The sequence below is a fragment of the Notothenia rossii genome, assembly GCF_949606895.1.
Source record: "Notothenia rossii genome assembly, chromosome: 5".
NCBI lineage: Eukaryota > Metazoa > Chordata > Actinopteri > Perciformes > Nototheniidae > Notothenia > Notothenia rossii.
The window spans coordinates 69929248-69947248 of NC_136903.1; the positions used below are offsets into that span (position 1 = coordinate 69929248).

At 41.9% G+C, this 18001-nt stretch overlaps 1 protein-coding gene across 2 annotated transcripts in view; it reads left to right on the plus strand.

Moving 5' to 3' along the window:
- Nucleotides 1-18001, plus strand: part of gli1 (GLI family zinc finger 1) — a 50026-nt gene that overhangs the window by 17674 nt on the left and 14351 nt on the right. The window lies entirely within an intron of this gene.

Consider the following 18001-nt stretch of genomic DNA (forward strand, 5'->3'; position numbering starts at 1 on the left):
TAGTTGCACCACGGAAGGTTTTCTCGCTATTGTCACACCGGCTGCAATCACCGGGCACGTCCAGATTGAGGAGGTGGAGGGAGGAGGGGTGGATGTGGCTTGTATGGGTGCTTTGAAAAGATGTGTGAAATAGGAGTATGGGTATTAAGGGTCTTGGCTCAGTTGGGGGTCTATTGTGCTGAAGGCTGAGCCCCCTACTGGCATCCATGATCTCCTCCATTGACACAGAAGCTCTGCTCCGCTCCCTGTGTGTTTTTTGTTAACCTCTTTCTCACTACTTCATCACCCTCCCTCGCTTTCTCTCACTCCCTTGTCTCTTTACCTCCCTTCTTCAACTTTCTTTTTGCTCGGCAGTCACAGCAAAAGAGTCTGGAAAGTCCTTCCCTCTCCAGATTGAGTTAACTGGATTCACACTGATGCGTGTAAACACTGTAATAGTGTATTTTAGGAAGGATGTAAGACACAAACTCAGTGGCCAATCATATTTGGACACATGTGTGCTTAGTCAGGGCTTTCATTTATATTTTAGAAACACTAATGAACTAAAATCTACTCAGCAGAATCCAATCCGTCACCAACAAAACTCAACAAATTGTCTGAGTATTTAAAACAATTACATAATCTCTCATGTAGCTTGAGCCCTGCTCTTAGTACCAGTTTAGGGAAATAATAATGCAAATGCATACAGTTATGATTTAATATTGTGCTTCAAAGCTGGTGGCAATAGCTCGGAGGACAACGTTTCTTGTTTCAACATGAAATCCATTAAGTTAAGAAAATATAGTGATGTTTTTTAAGTAGAAACAACATAAAAGTGCTGAGCTAAATCATTTTCCCAATGGAAATACGTGTGTACAAAATTATTTTTGCTTTGATTTAAAGTATCTTCTTCTCTTTCTAATCTATCCTTTCTACCCGTTACACGCTCAATGTGCTCGGGGTGATTCAGACGCAGGTTGTGAGCGTGTTTCGGACAGATTGTAAATGTGTGTGTAAATACACCTATTTGCACAGCGTTAACCAGCTTGTGTGAGGCCAACAGGAGTCGTGCGATTGTCAATAGTAGAAGTCAATAAAAACCCGTCATTGACAAAGAGAGAACAAACAGCATTGGTTTGTCCAGGATTTCCTAACAAACACGCACTGTGGATAGTGCAGAGAGACAGAAAGGGAGGCAAAGAAGACTCTCTTATAACACCAGATCAAACAGAATTTTGTCCTTATGAATACAGTCTATGGCATTGTCTGACTCATCGCCCTATTCTTCAAGGAGCAAATATTAAAAGGGACGGGATCCTTGTCTAACCTGACACCAGAGGGGGACGAAGTACTCCAATCCTTTACTTAAATACAATTAAAAATACTCAAGTAAAAGTAATGCATTGCACATTTTACATGAGTAAAATAACAAAAGTATAAGCATGAAAATGTACTTACGGTTCCAAAAAGTACTAATTTTGCTAACAAGTGAACACAAGTGAAGTTTTTCAGAATGGTACATCTATCCAGCTCTGCAAACATACTGTTCATTGCCTCAAGGTTCAACAGATCAGTGCCTTTTGTTTAATGAATCAGTTCCAAAGGTTATTGCACTTGTCCTGAAATCACCATAAAGAGAAAATCAAGAAGTCTGACCCCCCCATGTCCCTTGTAAATGTCTTCAGCTGGTGCAGACCAGTCAGACTGGGACAAATGTGCAGGCTGAACGCCCGCGGTCTGCGGAGAGAAAATAAGGAAGGACTGTGGGACCTTGTAAAAAAAAAAAACTAGTGTCACAGTTTGGCTTTACAGGAAGTAATGTGTTTGCTGGTGTACTTAAGCTTTTAGTCTTGGCACTTATGTGACCACTCTATGCCCTCTGCTTATTCCTGTGGATATTAAACTTGCTCCTCGGACAATAATATGCTTTCACTCTCACTCTTTTTCTAATGCATTGCGGCAAACTACTCTAGTTAAGGGTATTGCTAATAAGTAAATGTGTGAAATGTGAATGACAACAGTGAATGACAACAGTGTCCCCAGCTTGCACTGTCCCTCGGGATAAGCCGCCACAATAGGAGCACAACACTAGAGCCCTTATGCAAACAAAGTGTTCTTGAATGAAGGAGGCATTTAAAAATGATCGCTCTCCGCAAACAGAATACGTCCCTCCTCTCTCTGTCCCGCTGTCCCCCGCCTCCCACCACCCCCCTAAACTCCCTCATATTGTCATTCTCACCTTCTTTCTCTCCCTCTCTCCCAATTCTTCCAATCGGTCCCGTGCTTGTTGAACACATTTGGCCCATGCTAAACCTGGAGTGACAAATACTCCCTTCCTCTGGTCATCAAAGGGCTATATCTGTGTCCTTGTTTTCTCAGAGCTTCTGAGGGGCTGATCAGTGGAGAAGTGGTAAGGGGAGAAGGTGCTATGATGCTGGATATAAGTTGGAAACAGGGAATGAGTGGCCAGACTGGGGGAAAGAGGGGAACAAAATACGGGGAGACTAAGATCGGAGGTGGAGAGTGTAGTGATTAAAATTCATCCCACGGTGCAAACAAAAGGAGGAATGAAAAAGCGGGAGAATGCAGCAGAGAAGAGAGAGAGTGTTTGGGGGGGTAAGAAAGATTTGGGGTGAAAAGAAGATTGTAAGCCTCAGCAGATCCCTGAACAGCCCCCCTCCTCTAAATGACTGCCTTTGACTCACAGCACAATTATCCTCTGAGACAACGGAAAACAAGGGGAAAAGAGTGGGGGAGTAAAGAGGAGAAGGAGATAGATAGATGAAGAGCAAGAGGCAGAGAAGGAGAGAGGCCATTAATTATTCGGCAGGCTTTTCCTCCGAAGATTTGCAGAGGCAGGCTGAACAAGGGGTCAACAATTGACTCAATTACAAGACAAACTCTGGAAGGGCCCTCACCGGCACTCACTGCGGACCCTGCAGCTCTCGGGCAGCCTGTTGATTTTTTTTCTCCCCCTCTTTTCTTTGCCGGTAAATGTTTGCCCCTCTTCAGGTGCCCCTGGCAGACGCAGGAACTCCAGCCCTCGGCTAGACTTTAACCTTTTCAGCCGCTGAATCATTCCCCTCTCTGTTCTCCATGGAGAGCCAGAGGAGAGAGGGAGTGAAGAGGCAGAAGAAGGGCTAGAAGCTTTCTCTTTGTCAGGCTTTATAGCTGGTAATGAATAAGAAACGTCTGATGACCCAAGAGGACAGTTTTTTTTAATGGCACAGGTGGATTTTTCCTCTTTTAATTCTAGTTGCCCTCTACCAACATGACAAATAATTTTATAGACACTGAAGAATTGCAAACAAATGAAAGTTATTAAATGCTGGATATTATTATAACAGCCTTTGTCACTTTTTATTGTATCTGAGGTGTTTTACAGGATACCTTGATTCAGTAAGTTTTTATCATTTTAACATTTTGCAAAACAACACATGTTCATGCAGCTGTAGTCAAGCCATGGCGGTTGTTGTCATTAAAAGGGTTAGCAGTTACAAGCATACATCATTATATAATCCGAATAAACTATGGGCTTTATTGTTTGTTTTTGTGTTTGATTCATACTTGACATAAACGACACAAAAAGATTAATTGTGCCAATGTTTTCAGTTGTTATGAAATGGCTATTGATAGGCACTACTAATTTATCGCTGATATAAAGATAAATTGATTGGTATTGTAATTGTCATTAATAAAATAATCATCAAAATAATATTGTAAAATCAGGAAGAGAGACCTGAGCAATTTAATTCAGCATACATTTAGATTACATTGAGTTACATTTTTGGCTCCAAAAACAGTGGATCCTACATTTCCCATAATGCAACTCGAACGCCTCTTTCATTTGAGCTAACCAGCCTTGTACATTTCCACTTATTTCAAACTCCACACTTCCAGTTTTTAACTCAGGGTGGCAAAAATGAGGTCTGAAGCTCAATCCAGGATAACCCTGGCATTATGATCTACATTATTATATTATAAATAATAATTAAGCCCCTGATGACATCACATATTTCTTCTTACCTCCTTAAAGGTTTTACAGATACGACACCTGCGTTTTCTGTCTGCAGTGACACTGTGAACAAATGAGAACTTATGGCAGCGCTCGCCATTGTTCCTGGTGACCCTGCGTTGATAAGGTCCGACAATACAGTGAGGAATGGGATTTAAACAATAGGTCTCCAGTCCCTCTCTCCTCAGTCAAAAGGACTGCTGAAGCATAGTGCCGCTCAACACTGCTCGCTCTCTTTCTCTCCCTCTTTTTTTCCTGTTTCTCTTTGTCACTGTCATTTTCTCTACCTCTCTGTCTTTCTCCCTCTCTCCATCCCTTCTGATTCACCCCATCCCTGCTTTGTAGAAGAGAAAGGCGAGCATGAATACCACACACAGACTGCGAGTCGCCCGCTGCACAGAAACATTACTGCCGCCAGATTTTTTTCCATCTCAAGTGAATCACCTCTTTTTTCTCTCTCTACAGGAAACAGTGGTCAAACTGTACTCTTCTCGTAATCCTTTTATCTTTAACTTCCCCTACGTCGCGTCCCAAAGCCATCATTTTATTTAGTTGAGTTTTTATTTAGTTGAGTTTTTATTTATTGCGAATTATGCATCTACAGGTCGTTACGGCCCGTCCACCCACAGGCATGAAAAAAATCTTGGAAAATCTTGATGCTGGGCGTGTCTGAAGCTTGGCGATTTTTTGCGAGCAACGCGACCAACAACCAATCACATGAATCTCCCGCCCCTGACATACAAAGCAATAGCAATGTTAAAACGAAGTAAACTGGATATAAACTCTCCAAACAGGCGAAAACCTACCAGTTTCACCCACTGTCTCTGCCACCTCCCTCCATGCCTCGTTCCTCCGGTTTGTATCCCGGTAAATAGTTCTGGTCGTAAAGAACCGGGTGATTTGCTACCGTAATTTCTCGTTTGGAATATGAGGAAATTAACTGCGGTCTGGCTCTCCCAGCTTGCACGCGGTTTGATTGGCTAGCGCTTGTACTGGCGGGATTTGCATAAACGGGATTTGATTGGCTGATGCCAGCTTCGCAAGCATTGGGAGCATCAAAAGTTGAACATTGCTCAACTTTTGATGCTCACAAAGCCATGCTCCGCTCCCCACAAGGCAGTTCGGCGAAGATAAAAAATCTTCTACGTCACCCCATTCAAGTGAATGGGCGAAAAAAAAAAAAATGTCATGCCTGTGTGTGGACGTTCCGTTAGGAAGGGTGCATGTGTGTATCAACACATCTTACAAAATAGTATCTTGTGTGTCTTGTTATTGTTATTTTTGTTATTATTGCTTTGATACTTGAAGGTCAAGATGTATATAATATTTGACTCAAGATTGTGAAAAAGTTACTTTATGTTCAGGAGTTACCAAACAACTTAAGGTCCTTACACACCAAGCCGATTTCGGCCGTTGATAGATGTCGATAGATGTCTGGCCGTCGATGAGCGTTCTGTCGCCCTACTCAGATTGGTGTGTCCCGCCCCGTCGTGTCTTTACGGCCGTGCCGACACCTTTCGCCACCGATTCAACATATTGAATCTGAATGGAGATCGGATCGAACAGGCTAAGCTAACGTTGTATATGCTCCGACCGTCCACACTCACAACAACGGCCTACAGACATAAATAAACCAATAAACCAGCGACTGTATTCGCCATGACACAGACAGTCTGTGGTTTGTACTTGTTTAACTTTTGTCTAGTTTCTGAACAGATATGAGGAGCTGTGAGCTCTGAGTGCTAACAGCTAACGGCTGATGTTTTGAAGATGACGTCACAGCAGTTTTACGCAGCGTCGCTCCACCCGCCGAACAGCCGATCGCCCCGCCTACACTGCGTTACTATAGTTACTACCCCAGTTGGTAAACCGTAATGGAAATGCAGCATAAAGTGAGCCTGGCCTACCAAGGCCTAACCATACCGTACTAAGCCGTGCTAGGTCCTGCAGTGGAAAAGCGCCATTAGACTCTGACACATCACTCCATACAGAACAAGTGCTCCAGGAAAGCTTCTACAAAATAAAATTGCCTTGCTTAGCAGGACTGTTTGAAAATCCTTCAGTAACAGAGCAGGACATACACAATGTGTGTTTGTGTGTGCATTTGAGGGTCTTTAGTGAACCATTCACAAGCCGCTGACGTAAATCGTGCTCTTCTTATTGTGTTTGTCACATTAGGCCCACAGGTCATCGAGGCCATCAGCCAGTCTCTCAGTTCCCTGTATACGTGTGTCTCTGTTGGTTTACATATATACATATGTGTGCATGTACATCTCTTCAGTATTTGTGGGTTTATATTTCTAAGTATGTAAGCGGGTAAAAATATGGAAGTGTGTGTGTGTGTGTGTGTGTGTGTGTGTGTGTGTGTGTGTGTGTGTGTGTGTGTGTGTGTGTGTGTGTGTGTGTGTGTGTGTGTGTGTGTGTGTGTGTGTGTGTGTGTGTGTGTGTGTGTGTGTGTGTGTGTGTGTGTGTGTGTGTGTGTGTGTGTGTGTGTGTGTGTGTGTGTGTGTGCTCCCTGCGCATCACTGAGCACTGCATGGAGATACAGACTGGAATTTAGGGCTGAGACTCGGTGAAAGGGAGCCCCTTCCTCATGCATAAGATAGGATCAGTGTTTACATGCACAAGTAGCAGAAAGCTCCTGTGGATGCAAAACATCTTCTACACTTTCTGATTCAAATGGCAGCATTTAACAGACATTTAAACATCTTTATCTGGCCATTCTTTGACCAAATGTTAATGAAAACCAGTTACATCGATTGTATGTGGACTGATGCCTCCACAACTGGCTAGGATTTTTTTAATTAATCAACAATTAAGCATGTTACCATGTTTCGTGTCTGTGCTGTGTGGAACATGACTCATTGCACACCTTTGCTCTGATCTGTTCCCCCTCCTCCATCGGACATCGCTGGCTTCATGGCTGACACATGCATACTGACAGCGTCTTGCAAAAAAAGGAAATACTGGTGTGTTTCATTTTTAAACTTAATTCACAATATGTTAAAAGTACCCTTTTGCTTTCTCACTGTAAACAAACAGTTTTTTGTACATCGAACATGTATCACTAGAACACAATGTACACATAATTTAGGCCTAGAAAATATGACAAAATAATGAAAAATTGTTGTTAAAGTGGGGTCGGATTCTTCTTTTTCTCCTCTATTATTGGTTTATTGCTACCTTAAATGTACCAAATTACATGTGTGCCAATAGCTTGTTTGTAGTGTGTGAGTCTGAGAGTCAATCCTAAACCTTCCTGAGCCAATCAGACCCTGATTTTAATTATTCAATACTTTTACGATATGACAGTTTAATGCTAAGACTGGCAAATTGCACAAACGCTCTCTCTAGTACTCGTTCAGCCCTTTACACAGTCAGATTATGTTCTCCACCCTTTTTTATTCTCATGAATGTCTGATGGTAATAACAAACATTTGGTGGAAGAATTCTGCAACAAGTGGCTGCTCAAAATAATCCAAAGAAAAGTTTGAGTGATTGTTCTGAGGTCAGTCTAAAATGTTGTTATTGTGTAACGTGGTGCCACCACTTGAATGAGATACAATGATGACAAAACTGATGAGGCATTCTTCATGTGTGGGGTCTCCCACAGCTACACATTTGAAAAACATGTGTTCCCAACTTAAGGAATGATTACATAATTAATTTAAATGAGATGCAGTTCTGATAGTTAAACTAGTTCTTATGTGTTTTTCATTTGAAAACTGTGTGCATCTGTTTAGATTAGTGTTTGTTTGAGTGTGTGTGTGTGTGTGTGTGTGTGTGTGTGTGTGTGTGTGTGTGTGTGTGTGTGTGTGTAATCTCCTGTCCCCCAATCAACCAGCCGATTAGCTGATTTGTTGCCTTTTAGTTATGTTAATGCCACTTAATTACAGTCCTAGTTGGAACTCAAGAAGCTCACACACTGTCTCTCTCACGCACACACATACTGACAATCACCTTGCTTGTGAGCATTTGCAATTTGTGACCAAAAGAGACCTACAGCTGTAGGATTTTCTCTCTTCCTGCATCTTTTTATGTCTCACTTTTATAACCAGCCCTGCAGATAACATGGCTGCTGCTTGCTCCATGCAACCTTCAGCAGCTTGGCGTCACTTTGTCCTGGGATCTCAAAGATGTAACTCTGTGTGTGTATGTGCATGGCTGTGTGTTTATGTGTGTGTGTGTAGTCTGTGTTTGTTTAGTTTGTAGACTGGACAGCCAGGACTTATTCCTGACAGCATATGATCCTGACCCCGGCCTAGCTTTCATTCGTCCAGGGAATGTGTGTGTGCATTTGTCTTTGTGTGGGGGTGCTTTTGGCTGTGTGTGACTCCCTGAGTCACATGCTAAGCCCCAAACACCAGTTCAGGGATCCCAGCCAATTAAAAGCTAACACAGGCCCGGATGCCTTGCCCCTACCAACATCTGGGTATTAAACTAAACGCCTGCGATATATTAGTTATGAAGTCAGCAGCTCTGAGGAGGACCACACAGGAGAAGTGCACATTTTACTGTATGTCTCTGTGTATGTGATCCAAATAGCTGCTCTGTAATTTGTTCAGTGTAAATTGATGAGGTTTGTTTAGGTAAATGGCAAGCAGAATGAAAAAGAAGAACATAATTTCCATCCCTACTGTTTTTCATCAACAGATCACAGCAGTCATCAGTTTTCAGATGATTTATGGTTTACTGCCGATTCCCAGTGGGCATACAAGGCAGATGAGTTGTGGACTGAGACAAATTTGAGCACAGGAGGAAAGCATGTGTTGTTTTGCAAATGTTTTTTTCCAAATTATTGCAAAAACACAGAAAGGCAGGCAACTAAAAGAGCCAGCAAATTTAAAACTGTAGATATGTTTCTTTCTTTTCTTTAAGGTACAGAGAGTTAGAGGAAGAGACAATTAAGGGCAAATCGTTTGAAGAAGGTAAAAAGGAGAAAAGGCAGGTTGTGGGAAAGCAGGAAAGTGATGATATAACACGTTGTAATACAATGACCCTTGTGAAGGGTGCACACACAAACACACAGATGTGCACGTTTTGTTATACAACTGAAACCTGATGAAGACATGTCTCTACATGTTCTCAGCCGCTGGGACTAATTTAAATACAGTTTACATTCTGAGGGGAGAGATACTGGTATGCTCTGAAGAACAACACGAGTCGTTTATGATGTTTATAATGAGCAGTTTAAGAGACATAGCAGGGTCTCTGAAAGACTTTCAGCTCGAGTGTCCACCACAGTCTATGGTGTCCACACATATTTTCTTTATAGCATACATCTGCTCTTACAGTACGGTGACAGGTCAGGCCTCAGTTTTTGACAACTCAATGTTTACACGCTGTCAGCCCCAAATGTCAGCGAGAGGCGACTTTTGAAACATGATGTCTGCATATTTTACAGACCTGCTTATATTAGATTTGTCCTGGATAATTAGGATACTTTCAGAATTGTCGGCTTGTGTCACAAGTTTGACATCGTTTTTTACATTTTTAATATTCAAAAATACTTTGATAAGACACATTTTACACTCATGTAAGAATTGCTACACATTTTCTTACATTAAGTATTTTTTTTTAAATAATTCAAATATTTATCCTAGGTGCTGAAGCCTAACTCATTAATTTGCATTCTATATAAAGGAAGAAAATTCTCATACAACACAATAATTAACACTGTGAGGACGAGTTACAATTGGAGCACCAGGTTCTATCTCTCATTCTGTTGAAGTGCTGGTGTTATCCATCAGGCAGTCTCAACTTCTGCCTCTTTTAAGTCCATCTGCACAAAGATGCTTGCAAGTATTGAACCTGCCTTTAAGTCTACACATTACAAAGCATTATCACTTCCTAAAAAACGAGCCGTCAAGTAATTCCACATGTCCTTTTCTTGAATAATCCTGTCCAGTGCATGTTCTGGTTGTAATGTCTGTGTCTTGTTTCCCTCCTGTGAGAGGCTCTCAGAGCTGTGGTCACTGTGTGAGTCTGGTGGCCCGCAGGCCTCGTCTGTTGCTGTCGCTGTTCGGAGGGTCCTCGCAGTGGTTTCTCCCACACACCGAACGCAAACACACACATAAACACAGCCTCACGTAGTGCACTCCCTGTCTGTGTCTCTCGCTCTGCCTTCCTTTGTCCGTGTTGCTCTGAGCCACACACATGCGTTTGGGTATCCGCCCCCACACACTCTCCCACCGCCATGCCCTGGAGCCCCCTCTGTCTCCCTTTCCTCTGTCTACTTTTCCTCACAAGTTTTCCACCTCTTCGCTCTCCTCCCTCACTTCCAGCTGTGCTATACAGCACAGGAATATAAGTAGCAGCAGGCCGGCTATAAATATCGCCTGCCCACCCAAGACTGTTAGGATTATTATTTTTCTTATAATCACTGCGGTCTTTCCATAAACCGAACAGATTATTATCTGGTTTTTGTCTCCGTTTCAATGTATTACTGCTGGGTCCACTGACATTTTGCAGAGGACATTTTCCTTCTGCTGGTGTCAGGGAGATTATTGGCAGTTTAAGTCACAGTGAGCAAGTGACAGGAAAGTGGACAAGAACCAGGAGAAAATATGACGTAGAGATACAGAAAGGATGGGAAGTAAAGAGGAGTCGGGTGACGTTCTTGAGTGCTTGTGAAGGTGAAGATGACTGCTTAGCAGGATTTACAATGACAGAGTTTTTTTTCTTGAAAATGGGGGCTGGGCTTCTAGTTGTTTATAGATGGAGCATTTTTTACGCGCTGCTCGGTCTACAGCTGGGAGCCAGCTGTGTGAATCAACCTTTCCTCATCTGCTTTATCCATCCTTCTCTCCTTTTTTCCTCCCACTCTTTGCTCCGCTTCTCCTCCATAAAAGGAGTTCAAAGAAATAGTTGTGGTTGGAGTAAAACCTACCTGATTCACAGCCATGCAGAAGTAGTACAAGCAGAGAAATAAAAGGGGTAAGACAAGAGAAGAGTTCGATGTTACTTAGTAGACAGAGAGGGGAGGAAGGTGAGTTGGGGGAGGGAATGAGACTGGAGGTAAAAAGAGAGGAGGGAGGAGAGAAGGGGAGCAGGGTACAGGAAACCACAGGTATGTGCAAGATAGCGGGTGGGTGGCCTGGAGAGAGGACAGAGGATTGTGGAGGAGTGAAGGAACAGCGAGTTATGGGGAGACTAAAGAGGAAGGAAACACTCTCACATGGGTTGGTAGCAAGTCTGTCCTCTTGATAGTGTTGTTAGTCGAAATCCCTGAACTGACATTTGTTAAACATCTAACTGCGTCTGAGAAAGCAAAGCTGCTCAGCAGCCAGCAGTACAAAACGATGCTTGTGCAGGCAAATGAAAACAAGGAGAGGTGAACCGCTCATAATCTTAAAACAAACACTATCGAGTCACAGACTGATCAGGCCGACAGTTACTGCGGTGGTAAAACAGTAATCATGACTATGCAGCAAAGGCAGTGTGTTGCTCTACAAGGCAGCTTGAGTAAATTACGGTACTTTTTGCACTAAAATATATTCTGCCAGTGTATTTAGCTAACTTTACCTTCTTTGCTCTTCTCTACGCCCTCAACCGTTCCACAGTTTGCCGAAAACCCTCTTTTCCTCTGATACTGCTGCTCCTGGCATAACTCTTCCTCATCTTAAAATCAGCTCAGTTTGCAAAGAAGTTCAGCAAATTCTCCTCAGAAGCAGTTTTCTACTCATTCTGCGTTACTCTTTTCTACTGTGCTTGGTTTAGCTCTGCCCTTGTGTCTACAGTTTGCAGCTATGTGGAGCTGCGGCTCTGAATCCCTTTAGTGCCCCGCTGTCTGTCATCAGTCACTCCGGCTGTGTAGCAACAAGGGATCATCGTTTCATTCTGACATTTCGACAAGGTGAGAACCCCAGCAGTGAGATATCAGCACCGCAGCTTCCTCAGCCAGCAGTTCACAGTACAGGGATACGTGCAGTGTGAACCAGGGGGGTGAAACCTGGGTTATGGTGTTGACTGTATTAAACCACAGTGCGAGTGTAGTAAACATTAGTTTAGGGTTTCAGGGATTCTTCTTTCTAAAAAAAAAGACTGAGCAAATTGTCGAACATATCTTATATACAAGTATGTATACAGATTTTAATTTCATTTTCTTAAGACAACATTAAAGGGGACCTATCATGCAAAATGCACTTTTGTACATCTTATATACGTTTTATATAGGTATGGCCCTACAATATATGTTTAAAATATAGCATAATAGGTCCACTTTAAGTTAGATTGAGAAATTCAAAAGAAACGTGGTGCTGCGGTTTGCTGTTTTTGCTTAATACTGTTTTTCTTGCTTTCTACACAGCTTCCTGCAACTGACCACACTTAGTTACAGTTTATATTGAACAAAATACTTTTGTTCTAATTTATTTAGATGCAGAAACACTTCAGACTCCAACTCATTTCCAATCTTGTCCCTTGTGTTTCAGATAGAGACAGGTAGTCAAGGTCTGACATTAAGATGAGATAAATATATAAAAAGTCAAAGATAACAATAGATATTACCATCAAAATATTATCATAATAGCACTGACAATGAAAATGAGGATGAATTATTGCCCAGCCAATACCTGCTCTTCGTCAATTCATGAACCTACTCACATGAGGATTATGCCTTGGTCCGGTGTCTTTTGAAGTGTTCTGTTTAGTTTAAGAGAGTAATTAAAGCTGTTAAAGGAAACTCAAAGTGGCTGTTTAAGTAGATATGACATTAATCTTCCCTGCAGCAGGTCAGTGAATGGGGCTTATTGTACATTACAGTGATGTCTCCGGCCCTGTGGCCTTTCGCTGGTCACACCATTAGCCCCCATCACATTATAGCAGCTGTGAGGAATTTACAGAGTCTGGGTAAAAGGGGTAAAAACACAAGGGAGGGTGGGTGGGGGAGAAAAGCAGGGAAGGAGGAGAGTCTGTGTTGGGTGGGGGTGGTGGGGGTTACAAAAACAAAGCCAGAATTTAAAAACAAAGTTTACCAGCTAAGGAAAAAACAACAAGGCTCGAAAAAGTTAGTGGGTAAGGAAAGAGAGAAAAAAATGAAAAAGAAAATGAGTTACAATCTGGACTGTGGTTGGCTGAGGTCCCAAGCCCCACCTTCGTCTCCCCCCTTCCTCCCCTCGCTCAGTCTCCAGCCCTAACACAACAGAATCCCCCACAAGCCCAGCCACATCAGGAACGGCTGGCTACATTATAGCTGCCATTATCGTCTCTCAAGTCATAACAGCCAGAGAACACCCACCTCGACTGCTGCTCCGCCAGGAGGGGGAGGGGCGAGGGAGAGGTCGCTAGAGCAGGAATGAGCTGGGAGAGAGGGAATGAGGGAGAGGGTGGAGGCAGCGGGGGAGAAGAAGGAGAGAGAGAGAGAGAAGGAGATAGCCAGAGATACAGAGCAATGGAAAAGGCAGAATGAGAAAAGGGAATGAGGGAGAGGGTGGGGGACAAAATAGTTTCAGACGGTTGTTTACACGGCAGGACATGCTCCAAAGATGTGTGCCGGTTTGATTTAGGCTGTTTTGTGTTGTCTAAGTAAGAGATTATCCTGCAAACACATGCTGTATACTCACATTCCCATCTGAGTGTAGAAGAGAAATGAGGTTAAGAGGAGAGGGGCTGTCATTAAATGCCTCTTTCTACATTGGCTGGGGAGGGAGCGGGGGTCATGTGTGAGCCCCAGTTTAGTGTTACACCCAGGAGTAAAGGAGCGCAGAAGCAGAGTCGGATCAGGCCTTTTGTCTGACACAACCAGTGACCTGTGGAAATATCTGTCCTCTCAGGAGACTTAGAGGGAGGAGGAATGACGCTTGATGGGAATGTCACAAATGGCCAGCAGTGCAAGACTAAACAATGTGTGTCTTTGTATACCACATATACAAACTCACCTGAGAGCCGAGGTTGGTGGGACCAATATGTACCATTACAAAAAAAAGTCACCTATGCACTCGAAGCCCTGCAACAAGTATAATACATGTATACTGATGGTGTTTTACTGAGCTATTGTTTGGATGAAATTACACTTTACACGTCATCAGAAGGAACAAAAATAATAAATAAACACAAGCGCTGAGCCATGTTACTGTGCATTTTGAAATTAAATGCAACCTTGTTTGGTTTTCTAAAGCAATACTTTTAAACGTTTAATCATTAAACAACGCATTATTTTTTCTTATAATGAAAAGTTGAGTTCATAAGCAATAAAAGCACATCTACACTTGTTCAAAACAATCAATGCAGCTTTAATTTTTTCTCGAATGGCGATTTGATTATTTTAATGTTTAATGATTTTATTTGTTTTACTAGAATGGGTCTCTTCTACTTGTATTGTTACGATGTCGTTATATCGTCATCTTACAGTAATTCAAATCATAGTGTAAATAGTACATCTACCTCCCGTTTGCTAACATAATCTAACATTAGCCGCTGTAAGCTACAGTTCATACCAGACCAAGTAAGGCTGAAAAAACAAAACAGCCTATGTTGAAGCAAGTGAGGGTTTATTGCTTGAATCCAACCTTTGATTTAAAAGAGGAATAATGTGTTGGATCTGAAGTGGTAGTTAGTATCAGGATTTGCTGAGAGGTGAGTATTTACAGTGCTGCGGTCTGGTTTCTGACTGTGAATGAGTAATAGACCAGTAGGGATACAAAACCATATTTTATGTATTGGTGTTAAGCTGTGCAGGTTAGAAAGTAAGACTGAATGGAAATATATTATGCTAGACCACAACTCAGATCTTTTGCTTGAAAATATTAAGTAATTGGAGGTGAACTTGGATTATATCATCCCTCATGCTGCCATGCTACTTTAACCAGGACTAAGCAGAGTGCCCAGTGCCTGCTTTAAGATGTTTCTCAATGGGTGATATTGTGGAAGTCACTTTGGGGTCTTCAAACACCAAATGTGCGACCTATCAGGCAATTTTTCTTTTTTGACAACAGGATGATTTTAAATATACTTCACCAATTGAATACACATCAAATATAGTTGATTAATATATTGCACAATTAATTAAATGAGTGTATAAGACACTGCAGGTTATATTGACGATTGCTTTTGTAAGAATTGTTTTAAGAGTAAAAACATTTTGTGACCAACTTTTTGTTGCCCTCACAGAGGGATTTATATACACAGATACAAAATACATTTAAGATAAAAATATAAATAAATGTTTTCAAAACATTTGTTAACTGCATTATACGATACGTGCACCTCTTCTACCATTTCTGAAATACTACTACTATATTCATGCCCTGTTTTCTCACACTGGTTTCATCATTTTCCCATGTTTAGTGGATAATGTTGAGGAAGTGTTTGTGTGAGGTTTGAAGCGACTGGCTTTTAGGTGTGTCTAACTTCTATGGGATGATGCTGAAGCTGGAGTGTTTGAACCGAGAGGTTTTGGGTTTAGAAAGTGGCTGGACATCCTGTCCTCATCCTCAGCTCCCTGGTTCCTGCCCAGCTCGCTGTGCCACAGACTTGTTTAGTTAGCCGTTGATTTATAGCCTTGGGGTTTTTAATATGCCTTTGCCCTATCCCTCTAAAACCCGACACCGCAAAATTACACGAGGAGCAAACTCCTTGAGAGTTTCTCACAGGATTTTGACCTAAAATAGCACAATGCCACGACACCTGTGTCAGCACCCTGCATTTATGAAATCATATGCACTTATATGTGTACATAAATAAACACATACAAGGAAGATGCATCAATCAGAAACTATTCCACATTAGATTGATAAAATATGAAATCTTGGTGCATTACCTGCAGAAATCTTGTATATAAATGTAATTTTTCGAGAAGACGGGATGCTTTGCAAACATGAATTCTGTTAAATAACTCTATATTTGCACTATCTTTACTGCAATTAACTGAATAAGAGCATACTCTATGTACCATGCAAATGAATTACAAACACACTGTTGGGTGTGTGTACACTGAACACTCACACACTCAGTTGCTGCCTTGCTCCCTGGAGAAACACTTGGAACCATGTTTTTCAAAAGATTTCCAGCTTGCTTTTGCACACGTGGTCTCATACATTATTCACTCATACTCTAGATCCACCACCATTTATCATGTCAAACACACTCTCTGTTACACACACACTCAAACCCACACGCTGCAGAGCAAATACACTCCCACTCCCACTCTCCAAAACTCCCTGCTCATACACACCTGCCACCATGCTTACACAGTACAAACTGCTCCGGTATATTCAGTCACACTCACTCTTTCACACACACATTCTCTGCCGACTTGGTGGCCACTGGATTATTATGCTACCCCCTGGCGAGACTGACAGGTGTGTCAGTGTGTGTGTGTGTGTGTGTGTGTGTGTGTGTGTGTGTGTGTGTGTGTGTGTGTGTGTGTGTGTGTGTGTGTGTGTGTGTGTGTGTGTGTGTGTGTGTGTGTGTGTGTGTGTGTGTGTGTGTGTGTGTGTGTGTGTGTGTGTGTGTGTGTGTGTGTGTGTGTGTGTGTGTGTGTGTGTGTGTGTGTGTGTGTGTGTGTGTGTGTGTGTGACAGGCAGTCTGGCAACCCCCTTCTTGGTATTTATGAGTTCTGGACAGCTGAGGTGCTGGGCAAGATCTCTATTTAGCGCTTCCGGCTAATTATCATACACACATCCGAAGCAGGCGCTGAATATATGCAATTAGCCCCGGACCGCCCACATCATTTAACCAATCGCTAACTTTGCGTATCAAATCCCCGTGGTGGTTTGTGGGCTTAAATAGGTCCCTACTGCCCTTTTAACACTTGTGGTACTACATAACAGGCCTAGCAACCTGTCACACTGAAACCACAGAGCTTTCATCTGCAGGGAAAAGAAGCTTTCTCAGTTTAGGTTCGAACACTTGTCACATTAACAGCAGCAATGGGATATTTTGGTGGGACATACATGGCAACATCTTAAGTACAAAGCTAAAGAACATTGTGTCAGATTTGTGAACAATTTTTACATTTTGAAATTTGTATGGATTATTAAAAAATCATTAATCATTGATTAATCTGCAAAAATATGTTCTATATTTTGTCTGTTATAATCAGTGTCAACATTTGTTTGGAAATGACAAGCTAATATAGCATTTTCTGCTACTTTCGCATAAAAAAATCTCTGAATTGACCCAGACTAATATTAACAAATGTTTTGGCTTTTCCAAACATGTGGTAGCAACGACATCAGAGAACGTGTACAGTAATTTTTGGTCCTAATTACCTGTGTAACCATGTTAGAGAACCACAGTCCCGATTATTAGTACCTGCACTGATGTGGTTGGATGTAATGAGCAGGTGCTTGTTCCCAAGATCTCTCAGCTAGAATTACCCTTCACATGCACTCTTGCTGAAAGACACCATCTCAATATGAGCCTCATACAAAAGACTGCTTTGTTCTACTGTTATTTTTTTCTCTGTTTGTTTTGCTAACGTCCCGTAAGTATTTGTTTTTAAAGCTTTGAGGTAAAACCCACATTTTCTTCTTCTTCATGCTCTTTCCGTGGTGATCGCTACTTTCCAGGATGGGAAGGTGCGGCAGGTTTTTAGTGTCTGTCAGCAGCGTTTGAGGTGCACAACTTTGTTTAGAGAAGAGAGATTACAGCCAAACCCGCTGTTTGTGTCACAGGGTTTTGTCTAATCTGTAGGAGTCCATCAGGGCACATCAGGACAATCACATGATCTGGAGAGTTGTCTGTTCTTCGATCAACAACATATATTTTTAGAGCAAATTCATTTACATTTTTTCCTATTGTATGTAGTTATTGGTGACATGTATAATTTATCCAAATAGAGCTTTAGATGCTTATATTTCTGTAGATATGTGCCTGCGCAATGCAAATCAAGCATTGTTGTTTTTCAAAGTTAAAAAGAGTTTAACAACCCCTCAATTACATAAATAACACATAAACCACACAACTGATCTTTAAATCACTTTAGTGTCAACATACCTTTAATACAATTAGCCTCCTGTTCACCACAGTGACTCATAATATGATACATAAACTGTGTTCAGCATG